At 36.8% G+C, this 26845-nt stretch overlaps 1 protein-coding gene across 1 annotated transcript in view; it reads left to right on the top strand.

Annotated features, from left to right (window-relative positions):
- Window positions 1-3337: 3337 nt before the first annotated feature.
- Window positions 3338-26845, top strand: part of Fhit (fragile histidine triad diadenosine triphosphatase) — a 1296971-nt gene continuing 1273463 nt past the window's right edge. Inside the window, exon 1 of the mRNA XM_074044091.1 lies at window positions 3338-3386. The gene's annotated coding sequence lies outside the window, so the exon portion shown is untranslated. The remainder of the gene's footprint in view (window positions 3387-26845) is intronic.

Raw genomic sequence — 26845 nt, 5'->3', positions numbered from 1 at the left:
GCAGCCATTGGTTGATTAAACATAAAAACAGGTATAGCACTCAGGATGACTTCATTGACCTATAACAAGGTTATAACACTCTTTCCTGCAACACTGAAGTGAAGATGCTCAATGGAAAGTCTTCCCTGATCACCATTCACCCTGTAAGTTACCATAAACGACAGGGATGAATCCTGCTTATCATTGGGTTATCAGAGATGGTGATGATAATAACAATAATTAGTATTTGTAAATCACATTACGGTGAACTTAGCATGTGTGAGATACAGTCCATGTACTTTACATTTAATTCTCACAACAGCAACACAATGGGTACAATGACCCTTATTTTACATAAGAGGAAACCCACACTCAGAATATCAAACTTAAAAGCTATAAGGTAAAAGCTGGAAAGTGATAGGAGGGTTGAACCCAGGTAATCTATACATAGATTACAGGTATGAAATGGACTATCCTTATTTGTGTGGTATGAAATACAGGTGCCATGAAAAATGATGTATTTAAAACGGAGACGCCACAACTTTGTATGCCAGAAACTTTTCTCTCTTGTTCTGGACCCTAGATGGAAGGCAACTTGCAGATAATCTGAGTTTAGATTCTAGGCTTTAAGTTATATTGTCTTTCCTTATTTGCAACTCACAGTGAACAAGGGCCTTTCTTGCTATGCGCACACTCAAACTGCAGGTGGTGTCCATTGAGGCCAACTTCCCTGGGAATCTTCAGGAAATAGAAATAACCAGGGGAAAATGAACAGTAATTACCTGGCATTAAGTTGAGACCTTTTGTGTGAAAGGCGTGTGAAGATAGGCCTTTCAGTGACTTAATGAGCCTTATCACGAGCCTTCAGCTTTTCTGAATAAATTTGGAGGTAATAAAATGTTGGACCTTGCTTTCAAACCAAATTATACTACGACATTATTTTAAAAGACCTTTGGAACAAGTGACTGAAAGTTTTCTTTTTCCCCTCCTCCTGAAGATAGAATCAGTTTCTCCTTATTAATGAGAACCCAGAATAATTTCAGACTATGGCCAGTAAATAAAAGTATTTAATGAAATGAAATAGAATCTGATTTATAAAAATGAATTCAAAGGAGCTCTGCTCCTATTTGCCGTTCATAGCGTTGTTCATTGATTCAGCAAATGTTTCATGGCCTCTCCTTACTGAGGCCACTGAGCCAGGCACTGCAACACTGCAAAGAACATAACAAAGGGACCATGGACAATTAGTAAGTGAAAAAACAAAGAGAACATAATTAGAGCTTTTGGGAAGTGCTGGGAAGGAAATAATAGGGAGTTCTACTGGGAAATAGTGACCTACTCTAGCTAGTTTGGGCACAAAGGCTATATGGAATGACATTTCACTGAGGCCACATCAAAACCACTCACAGGATAAAATTAACCATCAGTAAATGTATATGTCTGTAGAGGAATAATTGTCTCTTTTAGTGATGATGTATTAAATCTTTTTGTATGGTTTTTCCCCATGGTGCTCTTTTACAGCCTCTCTGTGGTATCTAGGGTCATTCAGGACCTTTTATTACAAAATATAGAGACACTCTTTTCAGACTATGTATTTACTGTTCGAAATCAATTTCTGGCATTGTATCTCATGGCTCATTTGCTGCAAAAGTAAGGTGATTTTATTTAACATAGGAAGAATTCCAGGACAGTAATATATACCCCATTTTCCATTCTTTGGTATATTTGATTGAGTAAACTGAATTTAAACAGATGGGACCTACCCTTCAAGCAAGGTGACCTCTTTTGGGTTTATTGAATCATGCCTCAAGTTGCTTAAAAGATGTTGCAACTCTAGAGAAATGTTGAGAGAGACAGAAATCTTTTGGAAGTTTACTCTCCCATTTTCTATTTGTATCCATCTTTTTAAAAAATACATATTCCTTTGTTCCATAAGGCTTAAAAATGAAATTATTGAAAGGTTTCTTTGAAGTTGGCTTATTATATTTTTTGTACTTAAACTATCTGGTAAATCTAATTTAAATGCAATTTCATTTAATAACTATTGTTGATATTATGATTCATGACTCATTTAATTAGTAACACTTGACTTTATGTACCTGAAATGTCCAGTCTGCACACTGATATTTCACTTAAATAAAATTATGTTTTGGGAGGAGAATGGTTTCTTTTCTCTCTGTGTCTGAAGCATGTCTTTTATTTTCTTTCTTGATTGCTACCAAATATAAGCCAACACAACAGTGAGACTGTAGGATGTTGAATTCTAACGGTTAGCAGAGAAGATGATGGTACTTTGGTGTGAACCAGAACTGTCTGAGTTCAAACTGTGTCCTGAATAATGGGCTATCAGACTTTGGCAAGATACTTTACACCTTAGTGTCTATTTCCTCATTTTAAAATTGATAGCTACTTTGTAGTACCTATGTTCCTACTATGTAGTACAATAACCATCTCTCTTAAGAGAGAATGAATTTAAAAACCACGTAGTGTTGGTTTTTGTATTAACAATATGTGTTACAGGATTTGGAGAAATGAAGAGTGACTTCCAAAGGTCACGACTCTGCTCTAAGGAGAAACCTCCATAACCCATCTCTGATTAATTTCATGGTTCTCAACTTAGATAATGAGTTCAACTCTGCATGTGGAGCTGTGGTCAAGAGTATTCTCAAAGTCATAGGCTAATGGAGGCACATTTGTGGCACATCATTTTAGCTTCAATATTTGAGGGAAGTAAAAATGCATGTATATTAAAAGCACCATAATTATATTATGCAATATCTTACAAAATTTGCATGATTTTTTAAAGTACTTGATTAGGCTTCAAAAACTGTTTACATTTCTAGACCAAATCTTAAGATTCCCCCCAGGGTAGTAGGTTCATTCTCTTTTGTTATTTTGGGGATTTCACTGGAAAGTTGTGAGAAATAGTACAAAAGTAGATGGGCCACTTTTCTGTTATCATGTTCCTTTAAGAGAAGTCTAGGATCTTCCTCAGTCGTTCCTGAAATCTTCTACAATTTTTACATCCTGGGGGTGGGGGAGAGTTAGTGATATTATACAACCATTTTTGTGCAGGTGATAAAATTCTAAAGTAACTGCAAGTTGGTCTGATTTATAGGTTCATTTGGATGTTCGGAGGTTAGTCTTGTTCTGGAGAAAAATGCCTCATTCTTGGGGCTGGAGATGTAGCTCAGTGGTTTAGTATTTGCCTAGCATGCATGAGGCCCTGGGTTTTATCCCCAGTACTGAAAGAAAGAAAAATAAATAAATAAAAAGCCTCATTTTTGGTTGTAGAATTCAGTCATTGCTTCATTTTTGCATTTCTCTTACCCACAGTGTGTTGATAATCTTCTTCCCAGCCCCATGCTCTCCCACAAGCCCCAAGGACAAGCTAGACCTTTTCTCATGTAAGTACACTTTATGCTCTTAATGAAGTTGCCTCTTCCTCATCTCCTCTCAGGTGTCTCAACCCACTTTAAAGAATGAGATTAGTAATTGTCACCTCCACTCATCCAGTACAGAGCACACACTTAGGAGTTACTCTGGTTATCTGCCTTGCCCTCATCATACCTCCCCTCCCCATTCATTCTATCAGCAGGTTATTTCTATTTTATCTTCTAAACACCTCTGGGATGCATTAATTTCCTTTTGCCTCTATGTCACCCTCCTTGTCTAGCTCCCATCATCTTCCTCATCTTCCTTCCACCAACTAATCTGTTTCTGCCCATTTCTTCTGCCTCATCATGCATGTCCCTCACTCTGCATTCCTGACTCTTGCCAGGCTTTCAGCTCCACTTTAGTGCCTGCCTCTCTAGACCCAGTGCTACTCCTCACCTGGTGAGCTCCCAGCCATTCTCCAGGCTTCAGCTTCCCTGTCCCAATCTAAGAACAGTTACCTTGTTTTCTACTTATGCCCAATTATATTTATGTATTCATTTTATTCAATAACTTAATTTGATTTGTGACCATCTCTCCCATCAGGCTGTGGGTTCTGTGAAATCGAGTATTCTTTTTCATGGTTATATCTCTAAGCACCAAAGCTAAGAGTTCAATAGTTATTCTGATTGGCCACAGTAAAGCCAAGGGAAAGTTCACAGGTGGATGAAAGGGAGAGAGAGAGATATTGATATATCCCTCATGAGTCCATTAGATCATATTTATGTTCTTAATTGGAAAGACCATTTTTTTGACCCTGACATTAAGCAAAAAATTGTTTGAAACAAATAGCGTTGGGTCTTGAATTCAAGGCTTAAGAGTTTAAACTTTCTATTTATTGGGGTGCTACCATAGGTGGGGAGCCCTTGGCCTCCTCATTTCAGACCTGGACTTCATTGACAGCATAGAGATCAGTGTGTGTTCCATGCATTTCTGAGACCAGGCAGACCACTGTGTCCTGGACAGAGATGAGACTTCTGAGGGAAATAAACATCTAGAATAAAAGTCTAAGTGCTTTTTTGCATTAATATGACAAGCTTCAAAGGTACAATATCCAGGTTCCAAGGCAAGGTTTATTCCACTCACAGCTGACTAAATAATAATTAGGAGGAAAATGATGAAAACAGGCAACCAATGATTGGGTTTATTCTTTCCCTCTATAAACAGGTTGTATGCCAAGCACTTATGTGAATAGGTGGTTTAATTACCTATATTTTATGACTGATGAAAGTTGTTGAGGTTACATAATTTAGCCTAGGACTATCTGAAACTAAGAGGTCAAGCTGAGATTAGAAGTCAGGTCTGACCAACCCCAAAACTTGGGCTTCCAACTGCCAGTGAGCACCCAGCCATTCTCCAGGCTTCAGCTTCCCTGTCCCAATCTAAGAATAGTTACTTTGTTTTCTACTTATGTCCAATTCTAATTATGCATTCATTTTAGAATGAATGGCATTTTTTGAATGACAGAAGGACAAAGGTTAATAAAAATAAAGATTATTATTAATAATAGCATCCTTAGCATGTGCCAGGCACCAGCTTAGAGATGCACATTTATTTTATCATTTTATTCTTATAAACCAGATAACACTTGTTTCTAGATTCCATGGAGGACTGAGAATTCTGTACATTCCACTGGCCAGGATCCCTTGGGTCCTAAATGTTCAGTTATAATAATAATAATAAACTGGAAACAATATAGAGAATAGAAAGGGATCTCAAGGAAAGATTGGGCACGATTTCATAGTATTCTTAAAACTTTTCTAATATGCTTTTATGCCCACTAGCATTTATTTTGCAATAAGCTTTACTTCAATAGTCATAGAGAAACTGCTTTTATTTTCTCATATCTATATAGGACTATGGTGATAATAATAGTTGCTCTTGTTTGCTCTTTATTTGATGTGTTTTGATGCAAAAGACTATCCAGTCCAGAGAGAGACCATGTACTGCACATTAGGAGCAGGGGCTCTGGAGGCTGAGAGTGCATATGGCCTGTGCTATGTCAGCTTGGAGGTGTTTCTTAACTTGTCCGTGCTTCCTTCATTGATTCTCAAATGTTTATTAAACATCTATTCTATTGCAGATGTTGTATTAGAAGCCAAGGCTACAACAGAGCACTAAAATAGACATGGTCCTTGTTCTAGTGAAGCTTCATCAGTTGAAAACATTGATGTTAAAAGCACAAATGAGGGGCTGGTGGAGTGGCTCAAGCAAGCGTGAGGCCCTGAGTTCAAATCCCAGTACTGCCAAAAAAAAAAAGCATAAATGAGTTTGTGATAAATTTAATGACAGAGTAATTTATGCTGTGGGGGCAAAGAACAAACAATGAAACGACACAGACTCTTGACTGTACAATTGTCACTTAATGCCTAAAAGCACTCAGCACCATGCTTAGTGCATACTAAGACTTGATAACAGTAGCTATTATTACTATATGATTATTTTTTTCCAGAGAAAGAACCATAGACATAAAAATATGCAGTGGAAAGTGATTAATAGGGCTGACTCTTGCCAGTGTCTGGATTTTAAATTTTGTAATGCAATACTTTCATCTTCTTTGTTTGTCCTAGAAACAGCTGGTGGTAGGATAGTTACTTGGAAGAATTGTTCAGAGAGGGCTTCTAATGGAGACATCTAAACATAATCATCTTGTCCCACAGTTAGTACTGAGATTAAAGTCAAACACAACCAAGTAGAAGCCAGGGCCCTTGGGGACATTATTTGTTTAGTAAATTTTGATTCGTGGTCTCATTAATGCCTCATCAGCCTCTTGACCATTAGTCTGGGCAGGTAGCTCTATGCAGGGATCTTCATTCTCTGGCAGCTGAGATAGGATTGTCCTAATGATGATTGGTCTCAGTGTCTCCATAAGGACAAGTCCCCAAAAGTAAAGCATTGTCATATCTAAACACATTTCTATCAACTTTCAGCCTGTGTCCAATTTAGCAGCAAGAGATTTCATATCTCACAGCATTCAATAGTCCTGCTTAATTAAGAACTGTGAATCAGATCAGCTGACAGTCATAATGACTGAAGTGAACATGTTTGCTCCAAAAAGGAGAGAAATGGAAAGAAATTTCAATAAACATTGGGTAACTCAGAAAGGAATCAGAGCAGTATCAAATGGTACACATTCTCATTTCTGACTGCAGAACTGCCCTACAGATTATGACAACACCGTAGGGTCACACCATAAAGGGCCAAGGTGAGGAATAATCTCTTAAAACTGGCCTGCTTATCTTTGTGGGGTGCTCTTTTGTCACATTGTTGGTCTTGCCCTTATTCCTAAGCACAGATTTTCACTTTGGAAAAGAAAAAAAAATTAAGGCAATGCTGATAAGTATGCTAAAAATAGCTTTCTTGAACTAAAATAAAAGCACCACAATTACTCAGCACATAATTGCTGTTAAGTTTACATGGATGTATTGCTTATTATAAACTGATAAAGGGCTTGGACTTTAATGTCAGATAGTCAAATCTTGACTCTGCCACCTGCTAACCATGATCTTGGAACAACTTAACTTCTTTGAGTCTGTGTTTCCTGATCTATAAAAACAAAAATATAGCTATAGTTACCTCAAACCTATTCAAAAATTAAATGAGTTTATCTCTGCCAAACACAATAGACAGAGGCTAAGTGCCAAGTGACTGATCATGTGTGAGTTTTGTGGACTCAGTTTCTAACGTCTGATGGCTAGAATTTAGCACGAAGCTGAGACAGCCCAGGTCATTTAAAAGGTCAAAAGCTTACATTTTATATATCTATCTTTCTCCCTAGGATACAGTAAGGCTTCAATAAACAGTAGTTTCTTTCTAGTTCCAGTTGTGTTGGCATTAAATTAGTAAGACAAATGTACTGAACTGGGCAAATGTGTAACACTTTATTTATTTATTTATTTTTTTGGTGGTACTGGGGTTTGAACTCAGGGCCTTACCTTTGCTAGGCAGACACTTTAGCACTTGAGCCATGCCTCCAGCCCTGTGTAACGCTTTATGATGGCAATTGTTAACATTTGTATAACTTTAGAAGTTAAAAGGCTCCTGCAACATACATTGATACAGAAAGTTCTTCAACATACATTATTGTCTTTAATCCACAGAATAATCCTGGCAGTTGGGGAGATTGGCAAATTTGGTTTTTTGTTTTGGTTTGTTTGTATATGTGTTCGTATATTCTTTCCTTCATTCAGCAAATGCACATGGGTGCCGGTGATATGTTACACATTCTGCTCCTCCTGGTGAGCCAAGGAGGTGAGCTCTCTATCTGCACTGTTGTGTCTTGGGTGATCCTCCAAATGTACATCTTAAAATTCTGAAAGGTGATACAGGCAATATATGTATTTCTAGTGATAAATGTTTCAAAAATGGAAAAAAATGAGATTCAGTGTGGCCACTATGTGATAGATCTTAAACCCCAAATTCCAAGTCCTTTCCACTGGATCCTTCTGTCTGCCTCATTGAATATATAATTTAGAACAAATGCTAGACATAACCTGGTGTAGTCATTCATTTTACCGGTGAAAATGCTGAGGCTTAAAATGGACGAATGATATGCTTACAATAATCTCTTCTTTAGGGGTAGCTGTCAGTTCCAATGAAGAAACCTTTTGACAGCATGCTAAATCTTCGGATTACATAGCTTATTCTGTAGTAATGCAATAGCTGCATTTTAATAAACTGTGTTATCAAAAATCAAGTGTGAGATGTTTTGTTTCAGGATACTCAGTCAAGGGCCACTAGAGTTTTAGACAGCAAATTGAAGTTGTTGTTGGTTTTTTTTCCTAGCAAAAGTATAGGAAATAAGTATACTGTTTTATACTAAATGCCACTGAGCAAATGCAGCAGTTGATAACATCTAGCTTTCCTCCAAGAGTAAAGGACTTTCACTTTCCATCATCCCAGCACTATCATTATGTGTTTAGACGGTGATCAACCACTGTTACAGGAGACTGAGCTCAACCCACTCAAGCAGAGCAGTTGCATTTTGTAGATGCAGAGGTTTCTTCCTTCTGCATATGGTGCCAGGTCTCGGTGGTGATTGAGTTTTTATCAAAGCAGTTGGCATGTCTGCTGTAGGCCAGATGCTACTCTAGGCACAGGAATAAACAGAACAGACCATGCCCTTAAGTGGATGGAGCTTGTATTTGTAGGGGGAAAGGAACTGTTGTTCACTTTCTAAAGGTTCAATAACTGGGATCTATGAAATATACGGACAATAGACATTAGCAGAAGAAAAGGCAAACAAATTTAGAACATGCCTATGCATGGGAACATAGAAAAATATACTACGTGAAGAAAAGCCAGATATTTGAAGTTTATATAATGTTCTAAGCTACAGAAAGAAATAGTGGTTTGGGGCTTCCATGGGAATGTAATGACAGGTTATGGGAAGGTGAGGGATGGAGATCCGTAGTGAGCAAAGGTTGTATTGTTAGCAGATAAACTCTCAGGTATCAGCCCTCAGAAGAATAGATGACAGGCTGTGCCAAAGTCTTTCTGAGGGGAGTTGGACATTGACCTTTAATCTCCTTTCCTCAGCTATGAGTTGATTTTCTCTGGAAAGAGAAGTTAATGAAAATTGCATTCCACTGTGGCAATACTTTTAGTTAGATAATGAAAATTCAGAGAAAGCCTCTCCCTTTGCTTAAGCAGAAAAAAAAAAAGGTGAAAGATAGGAGGGCAAGAGGGCAGGGAGACCTGGTTCTTTTCAAAGTTCTCACCTTGCCAAAGTACCATACAGTGTAGTATCATTTTTTGAACCTTAGCCTATTATGTTGGGAGACAAATAATGCCTAAAGGAAGTAAAGAAGGAAGGAAGAAAAGAGAAGAAGAGAAAGAGGTGGGGAGGGGTGGTGGGGAGAAATATTAGGTCAGGTGGTGATAAGTGCCACAAGGAATTTTTAAGCTGAGGTGAAAGAGAGAAGGTATGCAGGTGGAGGCTGATAGTGTTCCATTTTATATGGAGCTATATGGGAGGACTTCAACAAAGATGGTACCAGAGTAAGGAAGCAGCCATATGGTTCCTTGGAAGAGAAGCTTCCCAGGCAGAGGCAATAGCAAGTGTAATGGACTTGAGGTAGGAACATTCCAGGTCTTTTGGAGGAAACACAGAGGCCTGTGGGATTGGAGGGAAGAGTGCAAAACAGAGCAAGACACAAAGGGCTTGAGTCATAGTTGGGGACAAGACTGTGAAGGTCCTTGTAGAACTACTCTGGGAAGGTACTGGAGGTCTTCTGCCAAGCAGGGATATGATCTGACTTAGGTTTTAGGAGCTCCTAAATGAGGATATATGTTCTAGGAGCCCAGGCAGAAGCTGAGGATGTTTTCTAACCTACACTTGATGATGGCTTGATTTGGGAGGTAGTGGTGGACTTGGTAAGAAATGGTTAGATTCTGATAATCTTTTGGAGGTTGGACTGAAAGATTTGCTGATGAACTCTAAGGTGTTTGGCCTGAACAACTCAAAGAATAGAACTGACATTAGTGAGTGCTGTAATTTGAGGGCTCAGCTATCTGTCTATGTGGAAGATTAAGGTATACTAACAGAGGTTATTCCTTCAAATCAGAGGGTATGTGGAAATGTCTTATGACACATGTTCAGATGTGAATGTAGGTAAGATTATAAAATATGTCCTTCTCTCCGTGTGCATTCTGCTCACCCTCTATATACTTATGGCGTTTCTTTTTATAAAATGTACACTTGGGAGAGTGGCATGTTAGATAGCTGATAAAATGTACACCAGGGTGAAGACCAGTTACTTACTACTTAGTGTGGTTTTAAGTTGGTGTCATACCTTTCCTAGTTATATTTCAATTTAAACCTTACTTCAAACTCTTAAAATGCCAGTAGATTTTACTTCTTGTGCTAACTTTAGTTACTGGCATGCTTGCCTAGAGAACTGTGTTGAGAGGTTTTGTGAAACTGGTTTGGGGTACAACAGGAAAAAGGAAAAGTTGGTAATATCTGCCACTCTAGGGACTAGGAATGGCATACCATATGTGCCTAGCATTTGATACCTAACAATGGCTATCCTCCTCAATTGTTCCATTATTCCTCTCTTGCAGGGATTTTAGGTTTCAGCAAATAAGCAGGGGAAATATTTTTCCTTTTCACTTTGTATACCCACTTGTCTAATAAATTACACCAAAGAGATCATAAGACCAAAGCTCAGATTGTAATATCTAAAGGTCTTCAGGAGTTGTGACACTAAGCTCAACTGCTCTAGGAGAAAAGTCCTTTACCTCAATAAGCAATGCTTTTGCCAGATCATAGTCCTAGTTTTTCTCTAGTATTCATCACTGCCAAACATACTGTAATTAACATTCATTTATTATGTGTACTGTTTCTTTTCTCCACCAGAATGTGAGCCATAGGGCAAGGAATTTGCTCTGTTATTCAGTGCTATTTCCCTGGTGCCCAAAACAGTAACTCTAAGAAGAATGTGTTGGATAAATTATTATAAGTTGTAGCCTAAAATTAAGGTAAATGATTATTTGAGGTAGCAGCACTATTTTAGAAGCAGAAATAATGATAGTAAAAGACATTTCTCAGAAGAAGACATATTAATGGCAAACAGGTATATGAAAAATGCTCAGCATCGTGAATCATCAGGAAATGCAAATTAAAACCACAATGAAATATTACCTCATACCTGTCTTAAAGACTGTTACTGAAAGATAAAAGATTCCAAGTTTGGTGAGATGTGCACTGTTCCTGGGGTGTAAATTGGTATAGCCATTTTGAAAAATAGTATGAAAAGTCCTCTAAAAGTAAAACTAGAACTATGATATAATCCAGCAATCCCATTAGTGGGTATATAGCCAAAGGAAATAAAATTAGCGTGTCACAGAGATATCTGCAATGAAGTTGTGTTCACTGCAGCATTAGTCACAATAGTCAAGATATGGAACCAACATTGGCAGAAAAATGGGCAAAGAAATGCATAATAACATATATGCTTATGTCTTATACATAATGTATTACGTACATACACAGTCTAGAGTAGAATTATACACGCATATAATGGAATATTATTTACCTTTTAAAGGAAGGAAATCTTGTGGTTTGAGCCAATGTGAATGAACTTGGAGAAAATATATTAATTGAAATAAGCCAGGCACAGAAAAATAAATCGTGCATGTTCTTCACTTATATGAGGAACCTAAAAAAGTCAAACACATAGAAGCAGAGAGTAAAATTGTAATTATCAGGAGTTTAGGGAGATATTGGTCCAAGGTTACAAAATTTTAGATGGGAGGAATAGATTAAAGAGATCTATTGTACTACATGGTGACAATGATTAATAACAATAACAATGCATTTTATTGAAAGTTGCTACAAGAATGGATTTAAATGTCTCCCCACAAAAATAATTATATAAATTAATGCCTATTTTCACTAGCTTGAGTGAGCCATTGTTAGCCGACGATGTACACATATTTCAAAGCAAAAATATGTACAATTTTTATTTAATTTAAAATTTATTTAACTTAACAAAATAAATAAAATTTATAAAAAAGAAAAATTCAAATTCACAGAAATGCAGAGAATAGAATGTGGTTGCCAAGAGCTGGGGAAAGGGTAGAGGAAGTCAGGAGAAGTTGATCACAGGGTATAAAGTTTTAGGTAGACAGGAGGAATGGATTCTGGAGATCTGTTGTATTACCATACAACTATGGTGACCATAGTTGATAATGATGTATTGTATACTTTGAAATTGTGAAGATGCTGACCATCTGGTTGTGAAGGATCCCAAGGGAGTGTCCTGATAGAGGAAAGGAGAAATCAGAACTGTCACCATATACACAAAAGCAACTATGTGAATATAGTATTTAACTTGATTGTGGCAACCATTTCACAATGTATAAATATATCAAAATGATAATAATAATAATAATAATAATAATACCTGTTCTTAGGCACTTGTGTGTACTTGGCCTTAGGTTATATGCTAAGTGCCTGATGCTCATTTGTTAAGTATAGATATTCAGGCTTAAGATGATTTGCCCAGAGATGTAATAATGCTAATAGTTAGGGGTTCCACAAAAGAAAACATTAAGACTTTTCCACATAGGAAACATGAACTTTTATTTACTAAATTGAGCAATTCTCTTATAGAGCCACTCAAGACCATTGGAAAAAGCAGAAACAACAAACTTCTAGGCAAGTGGGAGGATTGGCTGCCTCTTGCCATTGTTGCAAACCCAAAAGTTGTTGGGATTCTGAAAGGGCCTTTGGTCGCTTAATTTGTTTACTTATTTTACCAATTTCTAGTAAGAGAGAACCAACAGGACTCAGGCCTATACTCTCAGCACTTGAGAGGGTGAGGCAAGAGGTTCTCAGGTTTGAGACCAGCCTGGGCTACCTAGTAAGACCATGTCACAAGCAAACAAACACAACCACAGTAAAACAAGATGTGAGAGAGAGAGAGAGAGAGAGACAGAGAAGGAATGAACTAGACTTTTTCTACATAGACAACCTTTTAACAAATATGCTGACCATCTGGTTGTGAAGGATCCCAAGGGAGTGTCCTGATAGAGGAAAGGAGAAATCAGAATCTTCACGTGCTTGTGAGATAAAATCGATGCTTAGAGTGGGAAGACTTGGGGCTAATGTGGAGCTGATCCCAAACTTTGTTACACTGGGCCAAGTCTGCAGACCACCTTTGTTAGTGTTATTTTAGTATTTTCTTTAATCTAGTTCACTTTTATTTACTTAATTCATTTATTGGAACAGACTTTATAGACATCTACCATGAGTGAAAGAGCTGTATCTTTTGCCATAAAGAGAATGTGGTAATATTCATAGTAAAAATAAAGTAATGTTATTTTATGTTTTATAATTAAAGAATGAAATAAATGAAGTATAAATATAATTGATTTTTATAGAAACACATACTGGAAAATAGGTTTCCCTGTGAACACAGTGGAACTGTTTATAATTTATCAATAAAGAGATGTTTAGCTTCTTGTAACTTAAAGATTCTTGAAGATGATTTTTCCCAGTTTTAATATTAATCAACACCAAGAATCCCAGAATATTTATAAATGTATTTATCTATTTTATAAATTTTTATGTTTATAAATTTATTGTGCACCTATATAAATGTATATGATATAGATACAAAAAATATATAGTTATTTCTAAAAGTCAGATTATAATTTAACTCATTAGTAGTGGCTAGTAGTTCTTTGCTTATGGGGACCTGTAAGAGACAAAAATCTACGTCACCAGTTTCCATTTGGTGTGGACCAGAGTGCTTGCCCACGTCCTCTCTGCAGGAAGGGAAAAATCTAAGAAATTTTGTGTAATCAGACCACTTGTGATGGTGCATGTCTATAATTCCAGCTACTCAGGAGGCAGAAACAGGAAGATCAGGAGTTGGAGGCCAGCCCTGGCAAAGTTAATGAGACCCTATCTCAAAAACAAAATACAAAACAAAAGGGCTGGAGGTGTGGCTCAAATGGTGGAGTACTTGCCCAGCAAGCACAAAACTCTGCTCCAGTACCAGAAAAAAAAATTTCATAATCAAAGATGCTTTTGTTTTTTTTTTTTTTTTTTTCAGTTCACTCTTCTTAGGCTCTTCAGTTCAAGTCTAAACTCTGTCATAGAAAACCCAGCAAGGTCTAATCCCTGCTAGCACAGAGCATTAGCATCTACTTATGTCCCACCTTGCTGCCTCTCTATGCATGATATGACTCCACAAGAATAAAACCTCCTGGCTCAACACCCTAGAGACTAAAGCAGCCCAGAGTCCAGGCTTACCAGTTGGAAACACTGCCCTAAACTCATTCTGTACCTCTCTGTTCTCTGTATGGCCAAGCTGGATATTGAACTAAGCAACTATAATAAATAAAATACGTTGTTTCATTCTTGGCTGTCATTCTGCCACTAGAAAGTTCGTATGTTCAAAATTGGTCCTTCGGAGCACTGACCTTGGCAGTCTTCCTGTGTGAAGGTACAATTTAGGAATAATCTCTGTTGGATTATGGCAGGATCTTTTTGGTTCTGTTGTGCAATCAATTAGACATTTGCAAGGTAGAGACATTATTATCACAGGCAGATGGTGAAATGTTACTCCATCCTTCTGTGCCTGCTTTAACTTCCTTGCACAACATCATTTCGGGGGTTTCTTTACAAATTGCAGTTTATTTAGAAAAGATTTAAAGCCCTGAGGGTTGGCAAGAAGCTCTTGGTTATGAGCACATCTCCTTTGTCTGTCAGCAGCAAAAAAGGGCACTCTGATTAATATTGACTTTGCACTGCAAGTCAGGAGAGGGCAGATGAGGTCCTTATTTCTTCAGTTCTGTTCTGGATCAAAAGGAGCTTGGAAGGTCATTCCTATGCAGATGTTGTAAGAAGCTTAAGTGGTCTCAGAGGCATAAATGCGGGATTTTCTTGTGGTGGGTTTCCCTGAGAAGGGACAGAGAATTTCATTCCCCAAAATTCCAGAGAGCTGCTTCAAAAAGAGAAAGGAATCCAGGTTAGGAGCAGGTGTCATGAGAATGGTAAGTGTGATGACAGGGAGGTAGCAGGATGGCACCGAAGGCATCTGTGGTGGGGTGGTAGGGAATAAAATGAGAGGTGAAGAGAGTTGATTTTTTTAAAGTAACTTCTCAAAGGTTGTGGAATTGGGTGAACAAAGAATTTTAGAGTGCCTTGCTTTGTAATGCACTGGAAAATCCCCATAGAGTCATTCATTTTGGATAAATTTTTGGGCACATGCAAGCCTCAAGGCAGCACTGTTTTGTTTGGGCTACCCTGTTTGTTTGGGTTATACAAAGTCTTGTTTGCACAGGTATCAGAAGCAATAAAGGATATTGAAAAAAAGTCCTTGGACAGTGAATATCTTATATGTGTGTGAGATAGGTTTAGAATTGCTGCACAGTAATGAACAATCAAGCACATTATTTTGTTTATGGAACCCTTGCCCCCCAGTGGAGTTCCCTGAGTGCTTGTCAGGGGAGCAAGTTTGAATGAGGCTTTCATCTATAAAAGAGGTTTTTGTGGCCAGCTTCACAATGATTTCCCCTGTCTTCTTTTCAGTGTTGTATAGGTATTATTATTATACTGGGCATGCCTCAGGATCAGTGAATCTTTTGGCTGATCTGAGAGTAGGTGGGTAGAATAGTTGGTGAATTCCTGCAGTTTTTCTGATAGTGTATGTCATATGTTGTTAAAGAAGACTGAAACCATCTACCACCAAATGGATGTAAGAGTGTGCAAAACACAACCTCATTGTGGCTAATTTTGGTGAATATTACTATGTATTGGATACTTTGCTAAATACCTTATAGATTTTGTCTCATTTTATTACTTTAAGATCCCTCTTAGCAGATACTGTGAGCATTCCAACCTTGTAGGTGAGACTTAAAGAGGAATTTCTGATGTAGCACAGTCATATTTCAAACTTGGCTGATGGTCTAACATGTAACAAGAATAGTAACCATTTACTTATGCAGTCCTACTGGTTCTAACTAGTGGGCATCCATAATAATTTGGTCAAGGGTGAATGTCAGGCCTGCTGACAGCCTTGCAGGTAGGTGGTATTATGTACACATACAAACAAGAATCTTGAGGCACAGAGCTCATACTCAGAGCTTATTTGTGGCAGAAGCCCATCAATCTAATTCTAGATCTACTGCTGTGATCTCTCCTGTTCTAGCTTTGTACCTCCTCTTCCAAATCTGTTACAGGTTCTGCATTATATCATACCACCTTTTTCTCCTTTTTGATAATTTTGTTGTGGGCCTGTCCTTTGCACTGTAGCAGGTTTATCAGCATCCATGGCCTCTGTTCACTGTACTCTGGAAATATCCCTTTACCTTCCAGGTTGTGATGACCAAAGGTGTCTGGAGACATTGCAAAGTGTCCTGTGGGAAACAAAATCACACCATGTTGAGAACTGCACTTGTTTCTCTCCATCGGTATAAATATTATCATTTATCATTCAGTGGTTACTATTTGCCACATAATGTTTTAAGCTTCTTCCATGAATCATATCAGGGACTCCTCAAAACATCCCATCATTCTATTTATTTCATTTCACAGATGAGGTAAGGCCTGAATATTTTGGAGACTAGTGATTTGCTTAGAGTCACATAACTGCTGCAGGTAAAGCTGGTATTCATCTTAGCTTTGTGTGATTTCAGGGGCCTGGCTTTTTAAGAAATGTTTTCATTGTCCTCCATAGTTATTTGGGGCTCCAAATTAATCAGCCTTTGTATGTTGCATTGTTTGGGATTTGTTCAGCTAGTAAGAAAGTTTTAATGGAATTATAGGTCATATATTTCATTATAATTTATCGTTATTATTCTTACACCATTGCTTTTTATTGTTAAGCATTTCTCACGGAGGCATTTTCAACAAAAATTGTCAAAACAAAATCTTGCTTTTAACCCTAATTTCTGATCATAAATATCATCTTACTGAAAATAAAAAATAAAATATATTTCTTATGAGAGCAAACATTTCTCTAAGTCATTTTCAGATAACTTTATCAATGTACCCTTTGTGTGCTTCTTAATAGCACAAGTCATTGCTAAACAACTTGAACATAAAGGCAATGAACTTTCTGGAAATTCTAATAGGAAAGTTTTCAACAAAATAATTTCTTCTCAGCAAGATACATATTTTTAAAAAAATGGGACATGTATGCTTTAAAATACTGGGGCCTGCTTATTTTTCTCAAAATCAGGTTACAACATCAACTTTAAAAATTAATATTACATTAAAAAGAATAATTACCAAAGAGAGAGGCTGATAGAGAAGAGAGTATAACCTTAATTGAACTTGTTGTAGTAGGTTCTTAGATATAATTGTTTAATAATAATAATTGTTGGAATTTTATCTGCTCAGATACAATACCTTCCTTTGGCAACAACATGTGAATTTTCCCGTGGGGACTAGCCTACCCTACTATATGTAGTACTATTAGGGTTGTCAGGCATACACCTTATCCTCTCCTGGGCAAGAAGTGGTTATGTGGCCAAGGAAAGTCTTTGTTTACCTATCTGTTTTTTTGTCTCTTTCTCCAGGGATTATGAATCTTAAGTATATTGACCCAAGAACAGAAAATGGTTGGAATCAATTCATACTGATGAGGGCAGCCTGAAGAACACCATTAATTTCTGGGGTCCTGGCTCTTATAGCTTTTAAGTTTGATTTAGTTTTAGTTCAATTTCTATATGCTGTTCTGTACACTTATAGGCCATTTATTTTCTATTTAAATGTTTGGCAGAATAATTTGTGTTGCTTGCTATCCAAGAGTCTTAAGTGATAATTGATTGATGACAATAATGCTGCTGATGAGGATGGTTGTAGTATAGCAGTAACATTTATTGCTTATTTAACTTAATCTTATGAGGTGGATATCAATATGGGCTCTCATTTTACAGATGAAGTATCTGTGAGAAAGGTACATGCTTTGTCTAAAGGTGCATGAGTGGTAAAGCCAAGATTTGAACCCAAGTGTGATTTAAGAGCCCAAATTCTCACTGCACTGAAATATGGGGAGGAGGTACCAAAAGCATGCATTCCTATTCAGTCTATTCTTTGATTTAACAAGGTGTTTTTTTTTTTTAATCTCAAGAGTGTGACCTTTTCTCATCTCTATGTTCTGTGATGCAAAACAAGAAGCAAAATATAAGTTCTTCCCCCACTTCATGTAGTAAATTAGAATAGTTATGGTTAGTTAAGAGATGTGAATGAAATGTCTTCACCAACCACCAAGTTAAATGGAGGTTTTTTTTAAACTGCAGAAGATAATGCCATCGTGACAGATTGTGAGTGACAGAAAGAGAAGGGTTTTCTGTAGGAGGCAAATGCAGATGTTGCGAGAGAAAGCATTAATAGTGGGATCAAAAACCTCTGGGAGTTACTATGAAGCGATGTCATCTGTGCATTTTTGCTTTTTGTTATTGATAATAAAATAACTTGGGGCCTTCACATTTTCCCTATGATTTAAAAAAAGGGTGACAAAAAAGAAAGAAAAATGATCCCACTGATAAACCATTGTTGCTGATGGTAGATACTGATGATAATTGGCTCCAAACTTTATTTTTTTATTATTAAATGATTCTTGAATGTAATTCTAAATACATATTATTTACTTCTCTTGTATCATTATTTGTGCCTATGTCCATTCATTCATACTCTAGCTCTTTTTATCTTTCCACACATACATATTCACAGTAATATATGCACATAAACATTCTCTCTTTAACAATCCTGTGCAATAAAATTGATTCAGCCATTGAGAGGTCAGTGGAATTTGGAATTTGGCCCATTGACTCTGTGGTGAATTGGGATAAACATCTCTAAAGCAAAGTTCTCTCTTGTCATTGATAGAAATCTCTGAGGGACTAGGAATCCATTCAAATTTTGTATCATTTTAGGCCATCCCATGGCCATTTTGATACCTTGAAAGCCAAAATCATAATCTTAGAATTAAAATAATCAAATATATTCAGCTTTGTAAAATCTTAGTAGTGTTGTCTTTGTTTTTGTCATTTCACAACTCATGAATGAAAACTTCATCATGTATTGGTACCAGCCTTTTAACTGGCTGTTAGGAAACACTGATTTAGTCCAGCCTTCATCTGGTGCTTGCTCCTCTGAAGATTTCTGCTGAGGGAATATTCCATTTATATTCGAGTACTTCCAGAGAATTGGAACTCATTATTTATAAAAATAATCTATCCTATATTTGGATAGTACTGTTGAAAGTTCTTATAACAAATGAAATCTTTTTCCTTGTAGCTTCTGCATGTTGGTTGTTCTGGGATAATTTGGGACTGAATAGAACATGGCTTAATCTTTTTACACACAATGACTCTTTGAATTGACAATTGCTGCATAGTTTCCCTTCTCATCTTTCCTTGCCCCAGAATTCATGTCTTCTCTAAACTCCTTTCACTTGTCCTTTTATATTCTTTTGATTATGTAATTTAAAATAATATTTTAATTTTATTAAGCTTTTTATTGTGGCTAAGTATACATAACATAAAACTTACCATTTCAACAATTTTTGAGTGTTCATAGACATTAAGTATATTCACATTGTTGAACAACCATCACAGTCAGATATCTCTGGAACTGCATCTATGTGGTAGTTATGTAGGAGATAACTTGCCATTATCTCCTTCCTACAGTCTCTGATAACTACCATTCTAGATTTTGCCACTATAAAAATTTTTTTTGACAACTTTAGCAACCTCATCTAAGTGCAATCCTAAATACTTTAAATACAACTGGTTTATTTCACTTAGCATAATGTCTTTAAGGTTTACTCCATGTTATAGCATGAGTAAAAATTTCTTTTTTTTTAAGGCTGAATAATATTCCATTGTATAGATGTACTGCAGTTTGTTTATCTATTCAGCATTGTTCAACACTTGGGTTGTCTGATTATGTGCTTTAGAATATTCATGTTCCTACCAAAGTCCACTTCAAAGTGCTGGTTAGAGGTACACACAGTACTTCAGGAGGGATTTGGTTATTCAAGGCAGCAGAACTTTCTAAATTGCAAAGTAGGCAATGAAGAGAACCAGAAGGAAATGAGAGGAAACACTGAATTCTATTAGGATCACATAGCTCTTAGAGAAATGTGGCACTGTGACTCAGAAAAAGAGTAGCAGTTTTCACAGGTAGAAATGTAGGGAAAGCCTTCTGGTAGAGAGGAGCCAAAGAGCAGAGTACGAAAGTGCACATCACGTTCCACACTATTTTTTTTTTACTGATTTTTAGGTGCCACACAGTAGATTGTTAACTTGATTGGATTGAGAAGCACTTAGGAGATTGGTAAAGCACACCTCTGGGTATGTCTATAAGGATGTTTCTAGAGAGTACTAATAACACAGCAAGACCTGACCTGAATGTGGGCAGCACCCTTCTGCAGACTGGGGATCCAGATGGAATAAAAGGGGTAAAACGAGAAAGCCAGTTAGCGCAGGCATTCTCTCTCTCTAGTTCCTGGCCTCCTGATGTGAGCTGCACTGCAACTCCATACCTATCCATCATGATGGACTGAAACCCTGAAACTGGGAGCAAAATAAGTCTTTCATCCCTTCTGTTATTTTTCTTAGGTTTTTCATCACAGTGACGCAAAAAGTGACTAACACAGGGCTTCCTCTCATTTGTGGTATAAATTGAACTTTCCTTCCTTTAAAATGATGGGGGGGGGAATAAGTGATAGTTTTATTATTTTAAAAATGTGTTGATTGATTAAATTTAAAAAACCTGGTGTCTCAGAGTGCTATCTTTCTTTTTAATGTTCTTCTAGAATGTTAAAGGGTAAACTCTAGAAACCATGAGTCTAGCAAACAGCTATTAAAGATTGAAAGAAGAGTAGTAGTAATAAGTATTCATAAATGGCTTACTATGTGAGAACAACCTTTTTTGGTCGTTGGCTCATTTTATCCTTACAACAGCCTAAGGAGGTGTAGATAAAAACACTCACAACATTTCAGATGAGGGAACAGAGACTCCAAAACATCAAGTAATCTTCTAAGATCACACAACTGGTAAGTCATTGAACTGGAATGGACCCGCTAGTCTGACTCAAGAACCTTTCCCACTATGCTGTCTCATCCCTTTGGATGCCCTAAGCCAGTCTTTGAAATCTGAATGAAAATTTTTTTCTCCTCAAACAATGAGAACCACAGGTTCTTTTAATTTTCCAGGTAGAAGATAATGATGCAATAGTAGGCCAGGAGGACGTAATACTGATGCTAGAGATTCTGTGGGAGTCATTCCCACCCCTATTGCCATCATCTTATTCTTCTCTTGTTGCTGATATTCCCCAGTGTCCTTGGATCTCACCTACTACCCACATAAGCAGTATTTCATAGGTGTCTACTCATTTTTATCCTTCTAGGCCAGCTACACTTGCAGATTTCTTAATGGTTTTTTATTGGGAGGTGCTACAGTATAAGACCCTTTTGGAGGAGCATGTACTCATTGTATTTGGTTGTTTTTTTTCCCCCAAGCCTTTTGGTTTGCTAATAAGTTGTGTTAAAGCAGTGGAGAGGAACTTTGAAATCAAGGATTTTATTATAATTCTGAGTAACAGCAAAATATGAAAAATTTGTGGCATTGGTAAATATTTTATATTCTCTTGCAAGTTTCCTTCAATGACTCCTATGCAGCACAGTTTCCAAATTTTTTTTCTCTTAAATTTTGATGACTTAGACTATGAAAAATTTCAAGTGTATCTCTTCACTTTAAAAATCTCACAAAGGTTTTCTGTCATCATAGGAAATAAGGGACTTAGCTTTGATTTGCAAAATTGGCTCTACAAGGTAGCATGTTGTTATTCTATTTAGAGGACTTGAAAGCAGATTCAATGACTCAATTATATTTAATTTGTAATTAACTTCCTCCCAAGCAGCTAATGGTGCATAACTTGGTTGCTACTGATCTAGATGGGCAAAGAGTAGAACAAAATGGCTCCTTTAGAAAAAACCTATCTTAGACTGGGTACCTAGGATTATAGACATACTTCTTGAGATGACTTTCCTGTTCTAAAATACAACCTTTCTAGAAACTGCTTGTTGATCCCTGAAGGTGAGCTCCTAGCACCAAAGTCTGTAATGTTTGGCTCTGCCGCTTGAGATAGAGATGACTAGGCTAGGGGAAGGTGGTCATTTGATCTGGTTGTGCCAACCTGATTCTCCTATGAATTTACAATTTTGAACTGAGAGCAAAAGGTATCTAAGTCACTTAAATAGCAGTGCTCTAGGGGTACATCTTTAAGCTCCTGCCTCCCAGTTTTCTGGAGCTGCCTTGATTTTTATTCTTCACAGAGCTTGATTTTCAGTTTTTCCTACAATTTTTGTGAGATACTGCAGTATTCTTCCAATAAGTTCCTGTTACTAGAAGACTCCCTAGGGTTGAGTCCCTAGGTTTGTCTGTATTTCTTGCCACCAAACTTATCTAGTGTGGAACTCAAAACAACAGAGTGTCTACTAAATTTGTTAATGTAAGTAATACAGGCTGCATCCACTTGTTAGAAATTAATTATAATATTTAATTTTTTTGTGTGTGCACCTGTCTGTGTGTTTTTGATTGAATAATTTAGTGTTTCACCAGATGCTATAGAGCCTTGTTATTTTCATCATCATTATCATCATGAGCAATATTGTCATTATAATAGCTCTTGTTTATAGAGAACTTTCTATGACTCAGCCACTGTGTTAAGCACTTTGCATACAAAATAACATTTATTACATGATTACAACAATACTATCAAATGGATATTGTCATTTTTCCCCATTTAGAGTTTGGGGAACTGAGGTTGAGAATCTTGCTTGATGTCATACCTCTGGAAAGTGATACAGCAATGATTGAATCTGGGTTTGTCATATTGCAGAGAAAAAGCGTATTTTTAACCTGTATGGTATAGCATGCAAAAGTGGTTCTGCTCCCAAAGATGTTTTATTCTTAGTTTATTGTTTTCTTTATATTGAATTGATATGGGACACTTGTACTTCAAGAAGAATCCTTACTCTGTTTCTGTTGGATAATTTTTTTATTCCTTCTTACATTGTTGGAATTAGGCAGGTGAGGCATAAGATTAGATAAATTATCTTAAGAAGGCCTCTTTGAGGAGGTGACATTGAAACTGAGACAGAATGACAAAAGTGATGCAAGTCAGGCACAGGGTGTTCCAGGGAGAGGGAAAAACAAATGCAAAAATGCTGATTTAAGAATGAATGTGGTAGGGCTAAAAGATACACATGACAGTAAAGGAGTGAACAAAGGAGTGAGTTGTTGGAGGGAAAGACTGGGGCTAGAAGTAGGGCATAGTACAGAATATGGAGTTCATTATAAGCACAGAAGAGTAGCTTTTAAGAGTTTCAAAGAAGAGGAATAATATAATTTGGATTATATTATAAAAGATGAATTTCTGCTTGAGGTAATGGAGTAGCAACAACCCTCCAACAGAGCAACTAGAAAACCTAGACAAAGTTAAAGGAAAATATTTGTTTGAGCACATTGGTAGATATCTAGGCAACCTTTCATTACGTATATAAAGCTAACACAGAATGGATTATAGACCAAAATATAAGCACTAAAACTATAAAACTAATGGACGAAAACACATCAGGAAAGATTTTATGACATTATTAGTCAAAGATTTCCTGCATATAACTTCAAAATCAAGTAAAAATGATGAATTGGAATTTATAAAATTTAAAAACTTGAGTTTCTTGAAAGACACAAAATGAAAAGACAAGCCATGGAATAGGATAAAATATTTGCAAAATATTATTGGATAAAGCATTTTCATCCAGAATATATAAAGAACTCCTATAAGTCATTAATAAGAAAACAGGGCTTAATGATAGAGTATTTACCTAGCAGCCCCACAAAACAACAACAAAACAAAGTATATGTACTAATGGCAAATAATAACATGAAAAGATAGGTGCTCACTGTCACTATGGAAATACAAATTCAAACTAGAGGAATAATATGAAATATTACTATCAACCACAATGAAATACCAGTGCATACCACTGGGATGGTGAAAATAAAAGGACAAGGAAGTACTATTCAACATTTTAATTGAATGAGCTACTGATACCTGAAAACTTAAACGTACTTCTAGGATGTTACATTAGGTGAAAAATCTAGACATAAAAGTCTCTAGACCATATAATCTAATTTTTATGAAATTTCTGGAAAAGGCAGAACCATAGAGATAGAAGGCAAATCTGTTGTCTTATGTGGGAACTGGCCTTAATTACAGAGGGTGTGAGGTAATATTGTGGATTGATAGATGTGTTTTAAAACTACATTGTGGTGATGGTTGTACAGTGTGGTAAATTTATCAAACTTATCACACTGTAAATATAAGTGGGTGAATTTCATATTATGTAAATTTATAACACTATTCAAGAAGTTACCACCTGGTCATGGTTGTGCATGTCTATGGTCCCAGCTACTTGGGAGGTAGAGACAGAAGGATCAGAGTCCAAGGCTGACTCAGACAAAAATGAGAGACCCTATCTGAAAAACAAACCAAAAGTAAAAGGACTTGGGGGGCATGACTCCAGGCCTTGAGTTCACCCTGCAGTACTGCAATCAATCACTCAATAAAATAAAGAAGTTACCATTCAAAATAGCTTTAAATATTTAAAAACATAAGAGTATATCTAACAAAAGGTATTTTAGACCTCTAAATTGGAAGAGATTATGGCCAAAAGTTCAGGTTCTCTCCAATTTAATCTCTAAATTCAATGTAATCCCAAATCAAAACATGATAATGCAAAGGACCAAGAATAGATGGAATAATTCTGAAGAATTAAAACAGAGCTGGAAGACTTACACTATGAGATATTCACTTGCTGTAATGCTTTGTTAATTAGGATAGTGTAGTATTGTTCAAGGATTAAATAAATTTAACAGAATAGAAAATACAGAAATAAGGCTGGTCAGGTAGGGATACTTGATTTTTGAGAAAGGTGACCCTGCAGAGCAGTGAGGAAAGATGATTTTTTTCATTAAATGATGCTGAGGCAGTTGACTGTCTAGGTGGGGAGAAAATGAACCTAGACTGCTTCCTCACATCATAAACAAAAATAAATTCCAGTTGGATTGTTGACCTGAATGTGAGAGATAACACAATAAATGACATGCAGAAACAACATGAATATCTCCATGATTAGGGGCTAGCCAAATATTTCTTACATGGATGGACACCCCCACCCCGAAACACATACACCTCACTCACAAGTGTCATTTTATATAATAGCCCTAAAGTAGAAACAATCCAAATGCCTGTGAACTGATGAAAGGGCAATAAATGTGGTATATTCATAAAATGGAATATTCCCAGGCAAGGAAAAGGAATGACATACTGACACATACTATAACATGGTTGAATCTTGAAAATATTATGCTAAATGAAAGAAGTCAGTCACAAACACCACATATGATTCCATTATAAGAAATGCCCAGAATAGGCAAAGCAATAAAGATAGAAAGTGGACTCATGGTTGCTTATTGCTTGGTGAGGAAGGTACTGAGAGCAGTACCAAGTCAATGTGAGGTTTCTTTTTGGGGTGATTAGAATGTTCTAAAATTAGGTTGTTGCACAACTCTGTGAATACACTAAAAATCTGAATCACATACATTTTATTTATTTAAAAAAATTTTATTTTATTCATATGTGCATACAATGATTGGGTCATTTCTCCCCCCTTCCCCCTGCCCCCTCCCTTACCCCCCTTAACCCCCCTTACCCCTTGCTACCCGGCACAAACTATTTTGCCCTTATCTCTAATTTTGTTGAAGAGAGAGTATAGGAAGGACCAAGGGTTTTTGCTGGTTGAGATAAGGATAGCTATACAGGGAGTTGACTCGCATTGCTTTCCTGTACATGTGTGTTACCTTCTAAGTTAATTCTTCTTGAACTAACCTTTTCTGTAGTTCCTGGTCCCCTTCTCCTATTGGCCTCAGTTGCTTTAAAGTATCTGCTTTAGTTTCTCTGTGTTGAGGGCAACAAATGCTATCTAGTGTTTTGGGTGTCTTACCTATCCTCACCCCTCCCTTGTGTGCTCTCGCTTTTATCATGTGCTCATAGTTCAATCCCCTTGTTGTGTTTGCCCTTGATCTAATATCCGAATATGAGGGAGAACATATGATTTTTGGTCTTTTGGGCCAGGCTAACCTCACTCAGAATGATGTTCTCCAATTCCATCCATTTACCAGCAAATGATAATATTTCATTCTTCTTCATGGCTGCATAAAATTCCATTGTGTATAGATATCACATTTTCTTAATCCATTCGTCAGTAGTGGGGCATCTTGGCTGTTTCCATGACTTGGCTATTGTGAATAGTGCCCCAATAAACATGGGTATGCAGGTGCCTCTGGAGTAACCTGTGTCACAGTCTTTTGGGTATATCCCCAAGGGTGGTATTGCTGGATCATATGGTAGATCTATGTTTAGCTTTTTAAGTAGCCTCCAAATTTTTTTCCAGAGTGGTTGTACTAGTTTACATTCCCACCAGCAGTGTAAGAGGGTTCCTTTTTCCCCACATCCTCGCCAACACCTGATGTTAGTGGTGTTGCTGATGATGGCTATTCTAACAGGGGTGAGGTGGAATCTTAGTGTGAATCACATACATTTTAAATGGGTGGATCAGACAGCATGTGAATTAGGTCTAAAACTATTTTTTAAGTGTAAAAAATTAAAAAATAAATATATTAAATGCATTAAATTGCAAACTTTTTATACCAATTGCACTATTTTTATTTCTATTATCATATTATTGTTGTGCTGGGAGTACACTGTGACATTTGCAAAAATCTCCTTAACACAAGAGGCCGTGAATAGCCAAGGCAATGCTCAGCAAAAAGAATAATGTGGAGGTATCACAATACCCGACTTCAAACTATATTATGAAGCAATAGCAATAAAAA

The sequence above is a fragment of the Castor canadensis genome, chromosome 10 (assembly GCF_047511655.1).
Source record: "Castor canadensis chromosome 10, mCasCan1.hap1v2, whole genome shotgun sequence".
Lineage (NCBI taxonomy): Eukaryota > Metazoa > Chordata > Mammalia > Rodentia > Castoridae > Castor > Castor canadensis.
This window is presented reverse-complemented; position numbering and strand designations above follow the sequence as displayed.